Source organism: Bactrocera oleae, chromosome 2 (assembly GCF_042242935.1).
Source record: "Bactrocera oleae isolate idBacOlea1 chromosome 2, idBacOlea1, whole genome shotgun sequence".
In the NCBI taxonomy this organism is placed as follows: domain Eukaryota; kingdom Metazoa; phylum Arthropoda; class Insecta; order Diptera; family Tephritidae; genus Bactrocera; species Bactrocera oleae.
The window spans coordinates 63,653,901-63,675,923 of NC_091536.1; the positions used below are offsets into that span (position 1 = coordinate 63,653,901).

General features: G+C 36.6%; 1 protein-coding gene across 2 annotated transcripts in view; it reads right to left on the reverse strand.

Moving 5' to 3' along the window:
* The window catches only part of Gprk2 (G protein-coupled receptor kinase 2), a 231,086-nt gene that overhangs the window by 160,109 nt on the left and 48,954 nt on the right, over positions 1-22,023 (reverse strand). For both annotated transcript variants that reach the window (XM_070105492.1, XM_070105491.1), the window contains exon 4: positions 13,246-13,276. The gene's annotated coding sequence lies outside the window, so the exon portion shown is untranslated. The remainder of the gene's footprint in view (positions 1-13,245; positions 13,277-22,023) is intronic.

Consider the following 22,023-nt stretch of genomic DNA (forward strand, 5'->3'; position numbering starts at 1 on the left):
GATATTGGCAATCCATCCATTCTTTCGTACTCTGTTATTATAGTAAATAATTTGATAGGCAGACTAATGCCTTTTGGTGTATGTATGAGTGTGTATATATATTGTGTAATTCGATCATAACCAAATACTTACATATAATGTTTCAATTTCATAAATCAGGAATACTAAAACAAAATGGATTTGGAATGGAGAAATGGTTTCTTTATAATTTTTATTTTTCCACGGTTCTTAATTCTTAATAACATAATGGAAAACCGTGGTGTCACAAGTTGTGAATTCCGGCTGCAATAATGAATAACTAACTGAGGTTATGTGCTCCCAGAATTTTAGAACATTATAACTTTTTACCTAATTGTAAATATTTCCGCAACATTATCTTAAAAAATTTCTGTACTTACGAATTTGAAATCACGTGCACATCCGATACTATCGATAGTCTCATAAATTTTTTGCAGCTCTATATAACTTGTCTCGGCTGTTCTGATAAATGAGCAGTTTCTTTAAGAGAAAATAACGTGTACAAACATTTTTCAACTCTTCTTTTGTGTCAAACTTATTATAATACCTTGTTCAGGGTATAAAAATCTTAAAAAAAAATCGAGATAACTAAACTAAATAATTGAAATAGCTCCACTTTCCAATATGACTTTGAACAAAATATGGTAATTTCTATCACACACAAAGCTAAATGTAGGCATCGCTTGGTTATAGTATACAATACAAACATATAAACGTTACCTACGATTAGGCGCAATATCAAAGTTAATGCAACTAGGTCAATTATTTGCAATTTTTAATTACAAAACATTCAAAAACAGTAATGTTTATACCTCACTAATGTAGCTGGATCGGTCAGAGCGCCACAATTAAAGCGTTATTAACATTTAGAAGTGCCAGCAACTAAAACACAAAATATGCCCACAGTTGTTGCTTTTGCTGTGGCATCTACATACATATATGCACTTAAATTTTAATTAAAAAACTATGAATTTTAATGCAAAAAAGTAATTTTTTTCTTTATGAGAACCGGAAATTTTAGCTGAGTCGCAATGAATGGGTTTCTAATATACACAGAAGTGATTGTTTAATATGATAACCAATTAAATAAACATAAGCAAATAAATAATTCGCTGACCCATAGCATATTCTATACAACTCGACTAAATATTTCAATTACAAAATGGTTTATTGATAAATGCAAATTGATAACAAACAAAATAAATGAATTGCAGCTCGTAAGAACACAATGAAAACCAATTTTGTTTTAATTGAAAACATTATAAATTTCCATACATCGAACAATATATATATATATATACATGTACATATGTATTTACAATTTGCAGAAGGAAGCTACATAATGGCTTACTATCGAGCGATGCTCTTGAGCGTCAAATTTATGTTTGTAATATGGAATTTGAAATTTTATTCCAGAAGTCCATAAATATTTTCCGACTGCTCTAAAGGAAAATGTGGCAATATCTTCGACGAAGCGCTCGAACAAATACGGTTCAATAAATAGTAGATTGGGCAAGTGTGTGTGCGCTGTGCGGGGGGTAAATGAAACTTTGCAATTTATGCACAAAAATTCAGCCGAGCAAAAGTTAAATAAAACTTTCAGAAAACTTAGCGAGTTAAAGGAGCAGAAAGTAAAAACAAAATATAAGTATTTTGCTCGCAAAGAAAACAAAGGATATAGAGAAAATAAGAATCCTTGTAAACGCACTCCGCACACACACACAAACAACAAACAAAGGGAAAAACAAAAGCAATCAAAGGCGGTGTAGCCAAGTGAAAGGACGAAGAAATTTCAAGTAGGAGAATCAAGAGGAGCTGAATGAGCGGACGAGCGAGCCTAAAGTTGGTGAAGTACGCGTACGTACGAGGGCAATCCAATCCTTACCCTACAAATGAAATTATTAGAATACGATATAGACAAAAAAAACAGAGGGCGCAATGGGTCAAATCTGGATCAATTTGTCATAGCAACGGAGGAGGTATTAGTCGGTACGTTGTCATGATGGAAGAGAACCTTTTTTTTTCCCGAATAGAGCAATCGAATTCCGCAAATTCGGCGTCAAACCATCCCAATAATTTCTGTGAGCTTTTCGTCTTTCTTCAGGTGGTCGATGTAGATTACACCTTGTAAAGCCATAAGTCGGTAACAAACATTTTCCGGGCCGATAGGACAGTTTTTGTCTTTTTCAGTCCCGGTTCGCGGGTGAAGTGTACCATTTTCCTTGTATCCATATTTCGTCGAAGGTCACAAAATGACGCCGAAACCGTTCGGATTGCGTTTAAACAGCTGTTGTGCTAGTGATATCAAAAAATCACGGACATCTTCAATTGGCGGTCTGTCAATTCAAGATCGGACAGCAAAGCTTATACTTATCGAACCAACCTTGTATGCAAAGAGAAAAGCATAAATATATCCCTTGTTGAAAGTAAAGTACGAAAGCATATTCACAAACATGAGCTGGTGGCAGGTTTTAGTCGCGGAAATGAGTGAGCGCAGCGCGTCAATGTGAAATGGAGAAAACATTCAGTTAAAACTTACTACAAAACAGTTGCGAACTTTTGCGGAATGGTGTAGCGCGGTGCGAGCGGAAATGACGTGGTCTGTGAATGCTTTGTGTTTATTTATTTACATACTACTATATTCTATATTTTAAAGACCTCTATTCCTCCCTAGTGCATTCGCATTTTCAGAATGAATGGGTTTGAATGAGTCTTTAGCATTTGCGCTGGTTTTTAAGAAGATTTATTTAGTGCAAGGATGTAGCCACAAATTGCGTTGCTATTCACTATTTTCTGAGAGAAACCCTTTTACAAATTCATAAATAGTAAGAAAATAAGATTAAAGAATATGTTGAAGAGTCTTCTAAATGAAGAAATTGTGAAAATAGAGCAAAGAAAAAGTTAAATTTAAATAAAAACCAAACTAAACTAAGAATTTTATTTTTTTTAAAGAATTTTTTTAGCTTTATTTTGACTCAATCAAAAGTAGAGCGCTGTAATGAGTATTTAACAGCAAGTGGGAAAAGTACCAGGTAGGGCATAGGCAAACAGTCGATAGTTACTTTCATTAATTCTTGAATTAAATATATTTTGCCATAGGAGGGTGCTGAAACTCAAGGGGCATTCTATGAGTTGTAGAAGTGGTTGTGAAGAAAGCATATATAAGAATACTGTAATGTCATGCACCAAATATGGTTCACAGGTTCATATCGTTGTGCAATTTATGAAGTTATGTATATAAGTACATTAAGGGGGCTGTTATATCGTTCTTGGCAACAGTTTGCCTCTTCGCACAGTGGACAAAATGACTAATCTGGCACGGATTAATTAATAACTTCAGAACGAATAGTTTTGACCGTCTCGCAATAGATGCAAAAGTCACCCATGCTGGCTTTAGTTATCTTTTTTTTTGGTTGACATTTTTCTCTTCTTTTTAAGCAATACTATCTAATTATATTTTAGCCGCACTGAATATATTTTCCATAGATTGGTACCCCTTGTTTTAATGTTCGTGTGATCTCCATATGTCAATCGGTGTATGTTTGGCATTTGTTTGTTAACTACGCAAACTGTTTGTCTGGCGATTTTTACGATAGAAGAAAAAATGTAACAACGAATTGTTACATTTGAAATTTTGTGTTTTTGCTGGTCGTGAAGTCATCGAAAACTTGCTGTATGCGAGTCATTCATCCGCCTCTGTTAATGACGATAGCATCGAAAAAGTTTAACCAGCACTGCTTGAAAATCGTCGTGTTGGCATCAGATGAATAGCAGAGGATCTCAGCATCTCTTAATAATCGACTCAACACAATTTGGTTAGTATTTTAGGTATGAAGTGAGTTAATGCAAGACTCGTACCAAAAAACCTGAATCGTTTGCAAAAACGACGTCGAGTAGAAGTCACAAAAAACATGCTAGTTGAGATCTCTACACTCATCAGGCTCATTATTATTGATGTCATGAGGTGGGTTTCTGAATATAACGTCGAAACTGTCTAACAATCTAGTAAATGGCGCTTCAAAAATTAACGGAATGTAAAAGAACCAAAATTCGCAGAAGGCATTGAATCCCAGCGCTGGCTTATATCAAGTTAACGGAAAATGGAATTGAGCTTTGGCATGTTTGTATTGGCTTAGTAGTTTTTTTTTATGGGTTATTCTTATTAGAATACGTGAATATGTATATTCTTCACCGGGTTAATTTTGATCAGGTGGTAGTTCTGATACGATCCACCTATAATATAAGCCATTTTCTGGCATTAAATAAAATCTTGATACCGTACTGAAATTGCTTGATCCGCTTCACAGGTAGGACTCAACACAGAGCAGTAGCATATTCTAAGTAAAACTAAAAAGATTTTCAAAATTCAAATAGCCAAATTTACATCGTAGTAAATGAATAAAATTTTTAGTGGGTTTTTCGTTTAATGTGTTTGTATGAGTTCGTAAATCACCTGACAGACATTATTTTCAGCTGCTCTTGATTGATTGTTAATCCTCTCTGTTTCTCTTTTAAAATTCTATCCATTAATTTTAGGTCAAGTAAAAAGTTCGTTCGGTTTTTATTTAAAAGATGGCGTTATTGTCCATAGTACTAGTGTTACGTGTCGTATCATGTCATACTATAAGGCGCTGAAAACGTGCGCTAAAAGTTTGTCCTTGACAGTTTTCGATTGATTGACTCAGTACGTTGTGAGCGCTCGTCAAAGATGGACACCAGCAAAGAGAAAATTCGCTATATTTTACAATTTTTCTTCGATCAAGGCGAAAAAGCAGCCAAAGCGGCTGAAAAAATTAATTCAGTTTATGGGCCCGATACTGTAAACGAACGTGTAGCACAAAAGTGATTTGCTAGGTTCCGTTCTTTTAATTTCGATGTCAATGATGCACCATCGGAAGGCCTGTCGTATGATAAAATCATGGAAATAGTAGAAACAGACCGTCACGTGAGCACTTATTTAATTGCTGAGGAAATAAAGATAAGCCAGAAAACCGTTTGGAACCATTTGCATAACCTTGGATTCAAAAAGAAGCTCGATGTTTGGGTGCCACACGAACTTACGCAAAAAACATGATGGACCGAATTTCCATCTGCGAATCGTTGCTGAAGCGCAACAAAATCGACCCGTTTCTGAAGCGGATTGTGACTGGCGATGAAAAATGGGTCACTTACGACAATATCGAGCGCAAACGGTCGTGGTCAAAGCTCGGGGAAGCGGACCAGACGGTGGCCAAGACCGGATTGACGGCCAGGAAGGTTTTGCTGCGTGTTTGGTGGGATTCGCAAGAAATCATTTACTACGAGCTGCTCCCCTATGGCCAAACGCTCAATTCGGTCCTCTACTGCCAACAACTGGACCGCTTGAAGGCAGCACTCATCCAGAATAGGCCATCTTTGATCAACAGAGGCCGGCTTGTGTTCCATCAGAACAATGCCAGGCCACACACGTCTTTGGTGATGCGCCAGAAGCTCCTGGAGCTCGGATGGGAGGTCCTAATGCACCCACCTAATAGTCCGGACCTGGCGCCAAGTGATTACCATATTTTCCTGTCCATGGCGAACGCGCTTAATGGTGAGAAGTTGGCCTCAAGAGAGGCCTGTGAAAATTAGCTCTCCGAGTTTTTTGGCAATAGGGACGCAGCCTTCTACGAGAGGGGTATAATGAGGTTGGCAACAAGTTTACGAACAAAACGGCGCATATTTGACTTAAATCGGAGAAATGTACACAAAGTTATCATCTTTTGAAAAACCGAACGAACTTTTTACTTTACCTAATATGAGCAGAGCAGCACATTGTATAACGAGATTTTAAAAATAATAAAATTACTACAGCAATCATTTTATGTTTATATCTCACGCATAAGACCAGCTGCTAAAGCTTCTGCCATATTGTGTACTCGTGTACGTATGATATGAGCCCAATGTGTTGCCACCCGCGTCTAGGCCAGAGAGCTTTTACGTACACATTTTTATTATTTCATTTAATTTTCATTTTTTCTACTTTCAACATATGTATATTGCAACTGTGAAAGGCTACATATTGCACACATAGTAGACGTACCTAGTCTAATGTGTCTTCTTGTCTCTCACCAGCTACGATTCGCCACTCGTCTGGGCAGTCTAACATATGGGAAGCGACCTTGTGAAACTTTGCGCCTTATCACATTCACTTCGTGTAGAGAATTTTTCTATCCGCATGGAAGATACTCAGTCAACATAAAGACATACATATGCATATAAAAATCTGAGTTGCATTAAGTTTCAAGTTGCCTAATGGCTTTTAAGGAGACACAAAGTTGTGCAGGGTTTCAGCAACTAACTGTACATCTGAGCTTAATGCATATTCATGCTGACAACGCTCTCACCAACATAAAAGTAATTTGACGTGGATATTCTGGCGTCGCATATAAGAATTGTTTGCGTATAAGTGTGGCAAGTGTGGTTCGCATGTTGCCACATTATCAAACGCACGTACACTTCGTATTCTGCGCACACATTGTCTGATTTGTTTTAGATGTGATTGCAGAAAGCGCTCGAATGTGGTTAGATAGATGATCCTGGCGAATTAAATGCAATTTACGACGTTCTTTCCTAATCCATGTGTCCATTACATTTTATATTACAGCTGATGCGATGTAAGTGCTTCATACGAAGGTGTGCCGGATTTCTTTCCACACTGTTGAAGTGGTTATGCGTTTATTTTTTATGCATAAAGACAATCAGTTTCGAAAGCAAAATTAGGAATCCTGAAATTTCTGGATGCACAAGAGTATTTAATTCCCACCTAGTGTTTTTATTGGTTTAACATAGTCCGCTATTGGTGACTAGATGCTCCAAAATGCCAGGTGTGCCAAGTCGGAGGTTAGGACCCTGTCTCCCAAGTGTTAAAGGTTCTAACTGGTACATAAGGTTTAGTATAATTCCGTAGTAATTTGTGACTTGTGACTTTTTAGACAGTTTTTCTTTCATCTCCGAGATTTTCAAACGTAGCATTTAAATGTGGGCAACGAGATTTTGACTTTCCGCTGCAATAATTTTTACCGGCACTGATGTTAGCCTGGCTTGTAGTATTTAATATGACTTTAGGCTTTTATCTGATTTAAATATCTTTAATACATTGATTATATTATATATTATTAGATTGATTGTCGTTGTCCACAATCCCGCCTGAATATAGGCAACGAAACTTTAACTTTCTTTCATATTGACACATAACAGCCCCAATGGTATGAGCAATACGGCATTTTGGGTAGTTTTGAGCACGTTTTCATATGTTTTTCATAAATACTCTGATTCGATTATTGATTGCCATGCTTTTTACTCAACATGCCTAAAAATAGGCATCTTCAAAGTAATTATTTTCAATATCTCCATTACGAGTAAAGTCAGATAATATAAGTATAGGTTTTTTATTTTACTAAATATCGTAAATTTTGGATATTCGTTTTTTTGGATTGCAAAACCTAACCAAAAAGGGGTATTTTTGAAATTTTGCATTATAAAGTTCGGCTCTATTGATTCTCTTTCTTTTTACAGACTGATAAAATCTCTGTGCCTAACCTCACTTGCCATTGTTTACATAAGCATCAAAGTTAAAAAAAAATTCTCATTAATAATTAAATTAATTTAAAACAAGACAAAACGTTAACTTCGGTTGCACCGAAGCTATAATAGCCTTCACAGAACTTGGTTCCGATCGTTCAAATAAATAATAAATTAGATTATAATCTATGCCAAATTTCGTGAACATATCTCGTCAAATAATAAAGTTTTACATGCAAGCACTTCGATCGTTCAGCTACTATGGCAACTATATGCTAAAGTCATCCGATCTATACACTTTCTTCGGAGATTGCATTATTGCCTTAAATAAGAATCCATGTCGGATTACGTGAAGATACCTCGTCAAATGAAAAGGCTTTCCATACAAGTACTTGATTCCGATTGTTCAGTTTATATGGCAGCTATATGCTATAGTGATGCGATATCGGACAAATGAGCAGCTTCTCAGTGAGAAAAAGGCAGGTGCAAAATTTCAGATCGATAGCTTAAAAACGAAAGATTAGTTCGCTTATATACAGACGGACATGGCTAAATCAACTCAGCTTATCATGCTGTTCATTTATGTATATAAATATTTTATAGGGTCCCCGACGTTTCCTTATGGGTGTTATTAAGGGTATAAAAATTTACGCGTAAAGAATGGTGGTCTACTTACATACAAACGTAATATACACCAAATATCCTTGTAACACAAAACTTTTGGCACACGACACCTACTTGTATTTAACTGAAACTCGCTGAAATGCCAAAATGCAAGGAAAAGCAAATAAACGCATAAATTGAGGCAATAAGGACGCGACAACAACAACAAAAACACATGCTTACCCGTTAGAGCTGTAACAGGAGGATTATCCAATGCAAACTACTTTAGTGTTTTTTTTTTGTGTATTTTGGGTCTGCTTAACCCTTAAATATGGAAGCGTTTATTGCGATTTGCATTTTTATTGCAAAAATTTGCATATGAGCTGCTGTGGCCAATTTTTTTAAGCTGCAGAGTGCTGAAAGCCAAAATGTAACTGTATACATAAATACTCAATGTCTCAAGGTCGTAGAAATTTGAGTGATAAAATTGCAGCTTTATTAATTTATATGCGTATCTTTTGATTAAGATCTTGTGCGTAGAAATTATCATAATTTTTAAGATTTTCTAGGCCACGCATTTATTGCGTAACCAGATTATAAGGTAATTAAAGCTATGGCGAAAATATAAAAAAACTGTTAAAATTACCCAAATTAAATATAAAAGATGAATATTGGTTTGGTCGAAAATGTATGCTGACAAAACTTTAGGCAGAAAAAAGAGGTTACTCAATCTTACCTACATATATGTCATAAACTCTAAGATGTATTATTTTCTTTTATCATGTGCTCTAAAATTGTTTCAAGACCAGTTAAAACTATATTAAGCAACTGAAATATTTCCGTCTTCTCATGAACTGTCCTTTTGTTCATTTTCAACTAAATGGTCTTTTCGCGATACGATTCTTACTTTTCTTAACATTTGCAGTTCAGGAGAAGGAACTTTGCTTATTAACTTAAAACATCATCATCAGTTAAGTGTAATCCCCACGGTTAAAAGAGAAAGACGTGATATCGGCTGACACCATTGAGGGTCACAGCTGGTGATAAACTTAAAAAAAAAAAATTTTTTTGTTTTTAATAATTTTATTCTAACATTAACAAGTAAGGAAGGGCTAAGTTCGGATGTAACCGAACATTTTATACTCTCGCAAAGTCAAATGGTATACTCGTCAACTATAGGCACTGGGGTCCACATATTTAGTACTTAGGGGCTTGAACAGTTTTGGTTCGATTTAGACAATTTTTGGTGACAAGGTGGCATACTTTAAACGTATTATTCACGCAAAGTTTTACCCCGATATAATCATTGTTGCTTGATATGCATAGTGGAAAGTGAAAGAATCAGATGGAATTGAAAATGGTGTTATATGGGAAGTAGGCATGGTTGTAGTCCGATTTCGCCCATTTTCGCTATAACATAGAAATATGAGAAGAATGTTATGTACTGAATTTGGTTGAAATCGGTTAAGCAGATCCCAAGATATGGGTTTCCACTAACAGTGGGCGGTGCCACGCCCACTGTCTAATTTTGAACGCGATAAAATTGAATGTCTCTGGCGTGTTTAGAGCTTGATTTATCGCGCTTTTAGTAGTTTTTAACATTACCGGTATATGGGGAGTGGGCGGAGTTGCCACCCGACTTCAATTATTTTCACAATATAGGTAGAAGTTCTAAAAACATTTGCTTCCAGCGAATTTTGTTATTATAGCATTAGCGGTTTAGTAGATATGCATATTAAACCTATTAGGGGCGGGACCACGCCCACTTTTTAAAAAAATTTAACCTGCAGAAGCCCTTCCCTAATGTGATCTTGTATACCAAATCACAGTTTTGTATCTTATAGTGGAGCTTAATAATGACAACTTATTTGTTTTTGATTAATGGCGTTTCGCACAGACGGACGGACAGACAGTCACCCGGATTTCAACTCGTCTCTTCATCCTGATCATTTATATATTATATATATAACCTTATATCTAACTCGATTAGTTTTAGGTGATACAAACAACCGTTAGGTGAACAAAACTATTATACTCTGTAGCAACAGGTTGCGAGAGTATAAAAATAACATACTAAAATTTTAAAATTATATCTGAGATAGCTTTTGAGTTACAGCTTTTTAAAATGCAACCACTCTGTTGAATCAACTTCATTAAACTAATTTTTCTCTTATACAGATTTTAAGGAATTTGCTCGTGTGATTACTCGCATGCTCTTTATATAGTTTTTTTATCTGATCAAAAATCGAATTTTAGCATGCCAAAAAAAACAAAAAGGAAAATTTATTTTTTTTTAAACAACGTCATTTTGTCAATTTTTTATTTCTTTCGACCTTAGGTCACTGGACAATATCATCTAGCATACATTTGAAGTTTCATTCAAGGGGAAAACCGGAATCACTGTTCAAAGGAGGACATTTTTTCAAAAAAGTTTGAAAATTATTTAATTGCTTACATTCAAAAATTGTATTGTTTATTCGTAAAATCTACCCTTCAATTTTTAAATTGATACATTTGTTTTTATACCCTAAACAGAACATATTATGTTACGTAATACCCACAAGGAGACGTCGGAGACCCTATAAAATATATACATAAATATTATGAGCTATGTCCGACTGTCTCTATATACTCAAGCTAGTCTCTCAGTTTTTGAGATATGGATCTGAAATTTTGCACAAGTCATTTGTTGCTCAAGAAGACTACTGACCTCAGGTTTCTCATTCTGTCAATTATGTCTTTGTTCACAAGCCATTTGTAGTTGACTTGTCAGAATATTTTTTGCATATGAAATAAATTAAATATCGCGCAGTGATTAGATTCTTTTTGAAAGGCTTAAAAGCAAACGAAATTTATGAACAACCGGCTTAGGCTTGAACACAATCTACGCGAAGGCCGACGAAAAACCTCAACCACACCAGATATTATCATTGAGCAAGTTCATAATATTGTTAGTGAAGATCTAATCTGAGGTGAAATTGCTAATACCATAGATATCTCAGATGAACGAGTAGTTAATATTATATTTTACAAGGAGAATAACATATGAAAAAGCTTTTTCGAAAGTTAATGGCGCACACGTTAACAATTCAACAAAAACTGGATCGAAACAAATTTCGCAGCATAATTTGGTACGTTTTAAGCTGAATAAAACCGATTTGCGTATTGCGTCGTTTTGTAACTATGAATGAGACTTGGATCTATCACCATAATCGTAAATTGAAACAAGAACGTTAACAGGGGACTGAAGCTGGTTGTTCAGCTCCAAAGCAGGTGAAGTCACATTGATCAGCAAAGAAGGTTATGGCATCAGTTGTTTGGGATTCAAAGGGAATTTTTTGATTGATTATCTGCAGAAAGGTAAAACAATCAACTTTGAATATTATTGCAGCCTTTTGGCTGAATAAAAAATTCGTGAAAAAGACCTGGTTTGCAACACAAAAAAATCATTTTTCAACAAGACAATGCACCTGCTCAAAAAGGTGTTTTAACAATGACAAAGTTCAACGAATTAAAGTACGAATTGCTTGAGCATCCATCGTATTCACCAGCTTTGGCTCCCAGCGACTACTACCTCTTCAGAAACCTGAAACAATTTCTTCGTGGAAAGCGTTTTTCGTCGAATGAAGAAGCTATTACAGCCGTTGATGGGTATTTTGCAAAGCTTCCGGAAAGTCATTATGTTATAAAATTATTGGAGGATCATTGGAACAAGTATATTGAAGTTAAGGGATATTATATTGAATAAAAAAATATATTTCGTACCAAAAATAGTATTTTTTATTTCGAGCGCATAAACTTTTCAATCAACCTGTATACACATCGCCATGGATTTAAATTTCCTTTAAGGTACTGCTTGCTTTCGGTAATCCCTTTACTCCTTTTTAACAGTTACAAACCACAAACACTTGTTCTACGGTGAGCTCTTATGAGCCATGTGAAATCTAATATTTTATAAGTGCAATACTTTAGTTATTTTACTTGCCAAGAAACAAAAGGCAGGCGTTGCTAATGACATGCATCCCTAGGCGCAAGAAGAGCGCATCCTAACACACTTAACGGTCCTCTACTCACCTCCTTTTCAGATATACTTGGCGAACAAATTTAATTGGGGGCAAAGGATTAAAGGAAAGTTTTAAGAAGTTCGTGTATATTTTTTTAATGTACATATTTTTGACCTCTGTAACGACTTAAGTATTTAGACGTTGTTGTCCATTTTAGTAAAGAGAAAAAGAAGGATGTTTGCTTTTGTTATATAACTTCAGTGTAAGTAATTACAGTGCCAAACACCATTATCGTTGTACAGTATTCCATGGCTCATTTTGTTTACAGAGGAGACTTCCCAAATTGTTTGATGCTTGATACGGGGTAGAGGCATTGTTAATACATTTTTAAAATCACAAAGGCAACTTTTTATCTAAAAGTGTGAGGAACGACGGTATAGTCAAAAATTTAACATTGTGGAAATATACAAAGATAAAAATTATACCCTGTTTCATAAAATGTAAAAAGGTCTATTTAAAGAACTTATCCTGCATGACTCATAACTCGTATTTACTCAAAATGGGGTTTCTTCATCTCTTGTTCCAGCTATTTACCACAAATATTTGCAAGAAGGAGATATGTATCTAAAATCCCTTAATAGCTTCCACAAAACATCTGGTGCTCCGAGATTGCCAATATTTTGTATTCCCTCTTTAGTTTGGGACCTGAACTCGTCATAATGTAAGGTATAGCGGTGCTTCCACCAGCGGACTTAACTTGAATTCAATCCCAGTTTCGAATTATATTTCAGAAATCTAAATCTGGTATACATTTAACTAGTTGTGACTTTATAGTCTTTCCGAGGAACGCGGTTTGAGCTTATAAAAAGATGATCGCCGTAGTAACTAAAGATCACCTCGACCGGGCACTATAATAATTAAGTAGAAAACTTTGTAGAAAGCGTACTGTTAAGACTAATTTTAAAAGATAACTATAGTCAGACATGCTGGACTGCATTCAGCACATTCCAGGAAAATTTCGAGTATACCCAGTAGATAGTTTATGACTATAAGATAATATGTTATAAATTAAGCTTACCAAAATTGCATTCATTCAAAATTTCGAAACCCTGAAAGAGAGAAGAATAATATTTATTACCATGTTATAAAAAGTTTAACCTCAAAAATAAGCCTTAAATCTTAAATTTTTGTAGCACTATAAATTCAAGAAAAATTCATTTCAAAAGATACGCATGGCAGTGCGTTGCGCCTGTCGCCGCGACTTGCAACGCAAGCATGAGAAACTGGAGACAAATCAAAATCAGTGGGGCGCATTGCAGTTGCAACCACGAAATAGCAACAGTGGAGATTACTGAGTGCCAATTATACGAATACTTGTTGACATTGACAACAACAACAATGAATACGCACATAGAAAACAGACCGACCAAGTGGCGGTCGGAAAAATAGACACTGCATACGTGCCACATGCCAGCAGCACTTCAAAGTTGCCACAGCTTGACTACCTGTTCACCTGTTTGTGGCACCTTCCACGCCCCCCATTTACCCCCTTGGCTTAGCATGTATGTCGGTCCCGGCTGTCTGTCTGGCTGGCTGACGGTTGCAAAAGTGCAATCTAGAAAGTGCATTTGTCACAACAACAACGATGCCGACAGTTGTATGCAAACTCAGCAAAAATGTTTGCGATTTTGCCACATTTTCACAATCCAGCCTTTCCTATGCAACAGCAACAACAACAACAACAACAAAGGTAGACCGGTACATTTGCTGGTGGAAAGCGTGCGAGGTTGAGTGCAACTATGCTGATTGAGTGCCGTCCGAAAGGTTAGGTTTTTATAATTTTGTTTTTGCTTTGTTTGGCTTACAGAGTTGCATTTGAATGATGTTTGTTTGTTTGTGCCTCGTTTATTTCACATTTCTGCTTTAATTACAGTTCAGTTGACATTTGCGGCGAAATTGAGTTTCATTTGATGACAATTAACTAAGCTTGGGAGTGTGATCACGAACATCATCAAATCATTGCCGGCAGTGAAATGGAAATTTTGCTTTTAAAGAACCGCCGGAAGGATTGATTTTTACATTTTTCATGACTGGTTTAGAGCTTTAAGCTTAACAGGCGATCTGGGCTGACAAGTTGTACAAATGTGTATTGTACGAAAACGGGGTCTTTGGAAACCAGCGAAATTTTAATCATGTCAGAGCATTTCTGGAAGACGAAATATGTCGGAGAAGCCTACTCAAGAAGTCTAGTAGCCTGAGACTTATTTCTTGCTTCGGAAGTTACCTCACATTTTTTTTTTAGTTTTTATCGCAGTTTTTCAGAGTCTCTAGGAATTGCTACATGGTGGGTACATGGACGATGCAGGGTACATCTAAATTTTATGATAAAAAAGTGTAATAGAAAAGCAGTTAGTTAGGGCTTATAGGATAAACATTTATTTAAACCACGTTCCTTTATCGATATATTCCCCAGAATTTCTTAAGAAGTGGGAGCTTGTTTTGCAATGATAAAAACCAAAAAATTGCAAACGTTGTTCTGAAGGACCCAAATAATTCCCGAACATAGTCTATCCTAATTAGATTCTAAGAAATCCGAATGAAACATGGAACTGGTTCTGAAAATAGTTGGAATCTCAGAAGTGCAAAGGTAAGTTTAATCTTTAAACTATCAAACTGAGGGTGGAGCGAGCTTGACAAAATCTTTATTATTTGCCTAGCATGTGGTAAGTAGACTCATGATCGGTTACAGTAACATTAAGACGTTCGAAAAAGAAACTAAAAACGCCTTAGAGCCCTAACCTATTTATACAAGGTGCGTTCCAAAGTAAACAGTAAAAAGTAAACTCTAGTGCTGCCATGTCGACTAGTGCGTTAGAATCTGCTATCCTTTATCGACTTCCAGTAAAAATTTCATGACATTTTATCTATTGGAAGTGAAGTTATTGCGTTTTAGGTGTCAGTATGTTTTTGTCATCGGTGCGAAAATAAGACTCGAACAAAGAGTCAACATTAAATTTTGTTTTAAAATTGGTAAAACTTTTACCGAAACGTTTAAATTGATGAAACAAGTTTATGGTGATGATTGCCTATCCCGTAGCAGAGTGCACGAGTGGTTTCAACGTTTTCAAAGTGGTCGTGAGGACATAAATGACGATGAACATGTGGGCCAACAAAAATCCTTGATCACCGAAAATTCCATTGAAACTGTGCGTGAATTCATAAAAAATCAGCCGAAATCATCATTGAAATTCATGGAAATAGAATTGAACATCTCCAAAACGTTAATGCGGTATTCTACCTTGGAGTTTTGAAGTGAAGCGTTTGGTGCGCCCGAATATCGCGAAGATGGAAGTTGGCGTTTGTTGAACGATAATGCGCCGTCTCATCGATCGATGCTTGTGGCCGATTATTTGACCAAAAATCACTTTTTAACAATCAACCACTCCCCGTATTCACCTGATATGGCACCGTGCGACTTCTACCTTTACGGAAAAATGCATTTGCTGATAAAAGGAAAGCGTTATGCAGACGTGGAGGCCATTCAAAAGGCTTGCACCGGCATACTGGCGGCCATACCGGGCAAGGAGCTAAAACACTCGTTCGACATGCTTTTGGACCGTGCAAAAAGCTGTATTAAAGCAGAAGGAGACTATTTTGAATAAAATTAATTGATTTTGCCGATAAAAAAATTTGTTCTGTCTTTTTTTTAAAGTCCTGTTTACCTTGGTACGCACCTTGTAAGTAGGAGTAGGAGTAGAGTGTATTAATTCAGACTTCGCCTTGTCTAAAATTAGGTCAAGAACAAACTAAATAAACGAATTTTCTCATAAAATGAATTCGTTAACAAAAACTGTGTTTTATAGATAATAGCATCTTAGACAAAATCTGGTATAATTTTAAAGCCTTAATACCAAATTTTCCGAATAATTTTTATGTAGAGCAGTAAAAGTTGTAAATAGCGCTTTCCCGTAAAAAAAAAAAACAAACTAAAAGCAAACATCATTAGGCAGCAACGTGCCGTTAATAAATAAGGAAAATAAAACATTTCTGATTTGATCACTAAAGAAATTAGCACACCAAGGCGCTATATGTTTACATAGTAATAGGTATAGTGATTACGTACTTCTCAAATTACAGTTGTATTTGTAATAGGAAATTTATGGACGTTTTTCCAATGGCGACAACTCAAACAAAAATCACTTAATTTAGTTGAGCTAAAATTATCATACAATTATCATAAACATAGGCAGTATACACTATATTATATAAGTCCCTGTACAGAATATGGTCTTTTCGAGGCTTTCGGTAGTAGTTCGGTCAGTATTACTGTCTACCGTTTTCTCTAGTTTTTGAAAAAAAATTAGATTGTAACTTTATTGCATGGACAGCTACCGAACACATGAGTATTTCGATATTTTGTCCCAAACACTTCCCGTTCCCTAGCGTTGGTCAAATTGCAAGCTTTGAACTTGAATTTGAATTTTATACTCTCGCAACCTGTTGCTACAGAGTATAATAGTTTTGTTCACCTAACGGTTGCTTGTATCACCTAAAACTAATCGAGTTAGATATAGGGTTATATATAATATATATAAATGATCAGGATGAAGACACGAGTTGAAATCCGGGTGACTGTCTGTCCGTCCGTGCAAGCTGTAACTTGAGTAAAAATTGAGATATCTTTATGAAATTTGGTAGACATGTTTCTGGGTACCGTGAGACGGTGTGAAAATACCCACAGTGTGAAAATAGTTGAAATCAGGTGGCAACTCCGCCCACTCCCCATATAACGGGACTGTTAAAAACTACTAAAAGCGCGATAAATCAAGCACTCAACACGCCAGAGACATTAAATTTTATCTCTGGGATGGTATGAGATGACTTTATAGGAAACGTGTTCAAAATTAGACAGTGGGCGTCGCACAGCCCACTTTTAGGTGAAAACCCATATCTTGAGATCTGCTTAACCGATTTCAACCAAATTCGGTACATGACATTCTTTTCATATCTCTATGTTATAGTGAGAAAATGGGCGAAATCGGATTACAACAACGCCTACTTCCCATATAACACCATTTTAAATTCTATCTGATTCTTTCACTTTCCACTATGCATATCAAGCAACAATGATTATATCGGGGTAAAACTTTGCGTGAATAATACGTTTAAAGAATGCCACCTTGTAACCAAAAATTGTCTAAATCGAACCAAAACTGTTCAAGCCCCTAAGTACTAAATATGTTGACCCCAGTGCCTATAGTTGACCTTCTACCGAAAATATCAGCCAATCCACAAAGAAATCTCAAACGAGTATACCACTTGACTTTGCGAGAGTATAAAATGTTCGGTTACATCCGAACTTAGCCCTTCCTTACTTGTTTGACATACTTTTCTACTCTATCACATAACATTCTCGTTTTATCGTTTAATAATCACGTGATAACTAAGAAATTTGCCAGTACTTCCTAACGTAGGACCCATTTTTAGCAACACAATGGCTCAGTCTCGGGCTGTGAGCAAAATCTGTTTGAAAGTCATGGAAACAAGAGAAAAAAATTCAAAGAGACAAGTTCACCCGGCGAAGAGAGAACTTCAAGCATAGATCATGTAACAACGTCTGAAATAACGTGGACTCTCTGATTAATATTGTCTAGCATCCTAAACGTGTTATCACAAGTTTATAAATCACATTCTCAACAAAGGTTCTCAGCTGTACGAAGCTCCAGATTTTCAAGTCTTTCAGTTGCCCTACGAAAGTCCAGCCAATTGTAAAGATTAGGGCAAAAGGGCAAATTGAGTATGTTATAGTGAATACAAAGCAGTTCCTACAGAGCTTTGTTCCAGAAAGATTTTAATCAATAATATTAGCTTTAGGAAGATAAGGCAACACTTATTAGGTGCCGTACTTTTTATGAAGATATCAAGACCATCTTAAGTCCCGCGTTCATTTTACAAAATACATGCCAATAGAAAATTTGCAGTACCTAATAGATGTAAGAAATGACAGAAATGTTTCAAGGCAAGAATGGGCTAGTTGCTGTTTCATGAGTTTCTTCTTTTTCTGTAAGTGTTAGACCATTTGTGATGAAAGTATATACGTAGTTTTCTTAATATGAGATGCATGACCACTAAAATTCTCTGAAGTACTATGTGCAGACAAAATGTATGCTGGTTACCAGCAGAAATGTAAAGGAGAATGAGTTAGCACCTGGAAAGGACTTCGTTTATCTTGGTACCGCCATCAACGGCAATATTTATGCCAGACTGGAGATCCAGGGAAGGGTAGCAATTGAAAATGGATGGTATTATGGGCTCGGTAGGCAATTAGGATGTAGGGCTCTCTCTCTCGACAGACAAAATTAACACTCTACAAGCGCTAGTAGTATCCGTTCTTCAAAAGTAATGAACTGGAGATTGGCCCTTTACGTGTTGGCGATGACTATCGTAATGGGACAAACGACGAATTGTATGAGCCGTACCACGATATTGACATTTTCCATTGTAAAAGCGCACGCGGCTGCGCTGGCGTGATCCTATTATAAGGATGGATGATGACGCTCCGGCAAAAAACGTTTTTCCAATAGTTTTTCTTACTGGGTCATTTGAATTTACAATAATACGAAATAGACTGATCGACGTCAACAACAACAGAATCTTATTCAATAAAAACAAACACTTGCCACTTTATAAATAGCTTTTAATTAAATTTTAATAGCTTAAGCATACGTCAGCTGGTTAATTACCAAGCTCAATAAAGTGACAAGCCAAAAACTCAACTTGGCGCGACGATAGGTGACGGCGTATTAAGTAAAACGTAGAAGTGAATGACGACAAATTAGGTGAGCACAGCGACTGCATGCGTATGTAAATAAATGAACAAAAAAAAATACACAACAACAATAAATAAAAGCTAATAACAGCAGCAATTACTTGTAGCTGGAGCTAAGACCAAAAGCACACCGAAAAGCTGTCCCCGGGGAGACGTTAGACTCGGAACAAAGAAAATTCACTAAAAATTACATTGCAACAACACCAGGCAGGCGCATAAATTTGGCAAGTGATTGTGGAGAATTGCAGCAATTCTGCTGGCCAAAGCTAGAGACTTGTAAATGAAATCATTTCGATTAACTCCGTCGAGATTTGACCGGAATGTTACCATTCACACCGGAATTTGCCGAATTGGACGCAACGCCTTGTATGTATGTGTGTACGTCTATCCAAGAAATGTTAGAAATATCGGGTCAACAGCAAGCCCCGAGCGACACAAGCCTTCCACATTCACACTGACAGCTATGACATGCTGCAACCACAATAAATTGCTGGACAACTAGTCACCTAACCGCCTAGACAGCTAGCCGGTTGTCTATTAGTGCAACGTTAGATCTGAGAAGGGGAGGTGGGCGGGTGACCACAACATATTTCAGCAGCCATTGAAGGCATTTCGAAGTGTGTTAGTGTTGTTGTTGTTCACCTTGTTTTCTCTTAGTTTTGTTACATTGTCGTTGTTGTTGTTGGCATTGTAATTTATTGTTAATTTTTCGGTGTGACATGTCAACAACAGCAGCCAAGGAGCCAGCAGCGAGCAGTAAACAGCGAACAGTAGCCGGAAATCAGTGCAAATATTTTCCAGGTGACACAGAAAAATAAAAAAAAACAAGTAAGGAAAGGCTAAGTTCGGATGTAACCGAACATTTTATACTCTCGCAAAGTCAAATGGTATACTCGTTTGAGATTTCTTTGTGGATTGACTGATATTTTCGGTAGAAGGTCAACTATAGGCACTGGGGTCCACATATTTAGTACTTAGGGGTTTGAACAGTTTTGGTTCGATTTAGACAATTTTTGGCCGCAAGGTGGCATACTTTAAACGTATTATTCACGCAAAGCTTTACCCCGATATAATCATTGTTGCTTGATTTGCATACTGGAAAGTGAAAGAATAAAATGGAATTGAAAATGGTGTTACCTGGGCAGTAGGCGTGGTTGTAGTCCACGCCCACTGTCTAATTTTGAACGCGGTTCCTATGAAGTCATCTCATACAATCCCAGAGAAAAAATTTAATGTCTCTGGCGTGTTTAGTGCTTGATTTATCGCGCTTTTAGTAGTTTTTAACAGTACCGTTATATGGGGAGTGGGCGGAGTTGCCACCCGATTTCAACTATTTTCACACCGTCAATAGAAGTGCTAAAAAAAAGTTGCTTCCAGTAAATTTTGTTATTATAGCATTAGCGGTTTAGGAGATATGCACATTAAACCTATTAGAGGCGGGACCACGCCCACTTTTTAAAAAAAAGTTTTAACTGCAGATGCCTTTCCCTAATGTGATCCTGTGTACCAAATAACAGTCTTGTATCTTATTGCGGAGCTTAGTTATGGCAAGTTATTTGTTTTTGATTAATGGCGTTTTGTGGGCGTGGCAGTGGTCCGATTACGCCCATCTGCAATACCAACCGTCTCACGGTACCAAGAAACATGTCTACCAAGTTTCATAAAGATATATCAATTTTTACTCAAGTTAGAGCTTGCACGGACGGACGGACGGACGGACGGACAGACGGACAGACAGTCACCCGGATTTCAACTCGTCTCTTTATCCTGATCATTTATATATATATAACCCTATATCTAACTCGATTAGTTTTAGGTGATACGAACAACCGTTAGGTGAACATAACTATTATACTCTGTAGCAACAGGTTACGAGAGTATAACAAGTAAGGAAGGGCTAAGTTCGGATGTACTCTCGCAAAGTCAAATGGTATACTCGTTTTAGAATTCTTTGTTGATATTGCCGCCTTGTTCTATGTTGACCGATATTTTTGGTAAAAAGTCAACTGTAGGCACTGGGGTCCACATATTCAATACCTATGGGCTTGAACAGTTTTGGTTCGATTTAGACAATTTTTGGTAACAAGGTGGCATACTTTAAACGTATTATTCACGCAAAGTTTCACGCCGATATAATTTAAAATGGTGTTATATGGGAAATAGGCGTGTTTGTAATCCGATTTCGCCATTTTTGTACTATAACATAGAAATATGAGAAGAATGTTATGTACCGAATTTTGTTGAAATCGGTTAAGCAGATCCCAAGATTTGGGTTTTTACCTAAAAGTGGGCGGTGCCACGCCCACTGTCTAATTTTGAACGTGGTTCCTATAAAGTCATCTTATACCATCCCAGAGATAAAATTTAATGTCTATGGTGTGTTTAGTGCTTGATTTATCGCGCTTTTAGTAGTTTTTAACATTACCGTTATATGGGGAGTGGGCGGGGTTGTCACCCGATAGAGGTGCACAAAACATTTGTTCTCGGTGAATTTTGTTATTATAGCTTTAGTGGTTTAGGAGATATGCATATTAAACCTATTAGAGAGCGGGGCCACGCCCACTTTTAAAAAAAAATTTAACCTGCAGATGCCCTTCCCTAATGTGATCTTGTATACCAAATCACAGTCTTGTATCTTATAATGGAGCCTAATTATGGCAATTTATTTGTTTTTGATTAACGGCGTTTTGCACAGACGGACGGACGGACATACGGACAGACAGTCACTCGGATTTCAACTCGCCTCTTCGTCCTGATCAGTTATATATACATAACCCTATATCTAACTCGAATTTATTTAGGTGATACAAACAACCTTTAGGTGAACAAAACTATTATACTCTGTAGCAACAAGTTGCGAGAGTATAGATATAAAAACTTTAGCAACTGCCAGCAGCGTGTCAGCATGCCGAGCGCAAGCTGTTAACAATATTATTGAAGGTGTATAGTCACTTAAAGAATTTTCCAAATAGTGCCGTCAGTGGGAGAATTGAAGCAAATCCCTTGCAAGGTTATAGGAATTGATTA